Consider the following 2,495-nt stretch of genomic DNA (forward strand, 5'->3'; position numbering starts at 1 on the left):
AGTTTGTGGTAATTAATACAATATGATAGGCTCATAAAAAAGATATATTACTTGAACTTAAAAGCTTCTATAATTAAGCGATGACCACTTGAAATTTGTAATTAGTCTTGCTGCAGTTTTTCCTTGCACTTACTGCCCTTCCCCAGAAGTTCATTAAGAATTTCTGTGAATGTCCTTATGTTTAATCTCATTCATGGATTCCACTGCTGCTCACAAAACAAAGTCAAAAAGAGAAGTAACTCTATGTGGCACTCCATCCACAAGCAATACATTCATAAATAATTAAAAAGCTCTCTACTTCATTTGTTACCCATTCAGCTGATAATTTAAATGAGTAACTGAGGCTATTTTATCATCATTTTTAATAGAATGCGACTCAGAAACTTCACAGTCTTATTTAAGAAGAAATGTTCCTGTGTTAAGGTTTTTATTTTTTTTTAATCAACAAAATAATTTTCAAGTATTAAAAGCAAATGTCTCCTTTTCCTCCAAGTTTCCTTGCTATGTCCAAGTTATAAATAAATACATTACAATCGTATTTTGAGTAGTAGATAAAAACAAATGGCTTGAAACTGTCTGTGGGTTGAGTGTCTGGGTTAACTTGTATAAATATCTGAACTCAATGTATTTAGACTTTATTAGATGGTTTATTTTAGACTATTTAAAAATACATGCTCAGATAATGACTTAACATTATTTTATTCATTTTAATAAATAAATTATTTTATTTAATTATGTTTAGATATTTATTTATTAAATTAATGATTTAATATTTAATACTCTAAATTTGAAATATTTTAAATTATAAAAAATATTTATTTAATTAAATTGATATATTTAATATAAATATTTAGTAAATTATTTAATCATTATTATAATTATGCAATACATTATGTATTGTGTAATAATTGCATTTTAATAAATAAATAAATGTATTATTTACATTATTTTATTTTATTTTATTTAGTTGACAAAGAGAGGGAGAACGCAAGCAAAGGGAGCTGCAGGCAGAGGGAGAGGGAGAAGTAGGCTCCCAGCTGAGCAGAAAGATCAACCTGGGGTTCCATCCCACGACCCTGGGATCACCACCTGAGTCGAAGGCAGATGCTTAACTGACTGAGCCATCCAGATGCCCAAGGCTTTGTATTCTTAGCTTCTAAATATTGATGCTGCTTCATCTCTGGAGTTAGTAAATTGATGTTGAGAATTCATATCAAAGAATTGATAGTAGCTGTTAAACAGAAACATGTAATTTAGGGGAAAAAAAAGAACAGAAGGAAGAGAAAGGCCAAAAGTCAAAAGCACGTTAATATAAAATTTAATTAGATAAATAAAGCTGATATTCCTAAAGGGGCCTAATAAAAGAGCTGCAAAGAGCTGATAGGATTAGGAAAATTGTCCACTCCTGGTCATTTCATAATTTTAAACTATTCCTTATTAATAAATATACTTAGTTCCAGAAACACAACCACATAAGGACATTTCCACCAAGTTTCCTCTAACAGCATTTAAAAATTAGATGTTCAAACAATGTAGTTCATTATATGTTGCATCTGTATCTTAAAGTTTAAACACTTTCTGTGACACATTTTCTAACAATTAAAATTAAAATATATATATATATATACACCTTATCACTAAATGGAAATATATATATATATATATATATATATATATACATATATATACACCTTATCCCTAAATGAAACCTTTCTTTGTTTATTAGCTTAAATAGGTAAATTAGCAACAACAACAACAACAAACAGCTAATATTATAGAGGTAGGAACAATTTACCTTTTCATTCATTGCTATTTTCTAAAAATTCGTATTTTATTTTTTTCTCAAGTCTGTCATAATAATTTTCTAAATCTCCTGCCTTATTCAACTTTTTTCTTTTAGTGGAAATCGCTATTTCATATTTATTTTCTCTTCCTCCACTCTTTGCTCTAATAATTCAATGTATTATTAGATTTTCTGTTTTTCTCTTTATCCAGATATATCTTTTCTTTCTTTCTTTCTTTTTTAAATAATTTGATTTGCTGGCATTTTACATCAGTACATTCTTTCTTATGGATGTTAGAAATGTCTGTGGAACTACTAGAAGAATAAACTTTTTACCTTTAAGAAGTTTACAGTCTAGAGTGCCTGGGTGGCTCAGTTGGTTAAGTGTCTTCCTTCAGCTTAGGTCATGATGCCAGGGTACTAGGATCCAGTCCTGCATCAGCTGCCTGCTCAACGAGGAGTCTGGTTCTTCCTCTCCCTCTGCCCCTCCCCGCCCACTCTCTCTCTCTCTCTAATAAATAAATAAAATCTTAAAAAAAGACTGAAATCTGAGACTGAATTACTAAATTCAGTCTTAATATAAGACAGCTAAACAAAGCAATGATCACAACTGGAAAATTTAGTCAGATCATGGTTTAACATTTTTGGTTGACACAGGACTTCTTTCAGTAACACCTTTCCCTAAATATCAATTTCTATTTAAGGCAAAAAT

This window comes from Mustela putorius, unplaced genomic scaffold, assembly GCF_011764305.1.
Source record: "Mustela putorius furo isolate JIRA1106 unplaced genomic scaffold, ASM1176430v1.1 tig00537290_pilon_pilon_pilon, whole genome shotgun sequence".
NCBI lineage: Eukaryota > Metazoa > Chordata > Mammalia > Carnivora > Mustelidae > Mustela > Mustela putorius.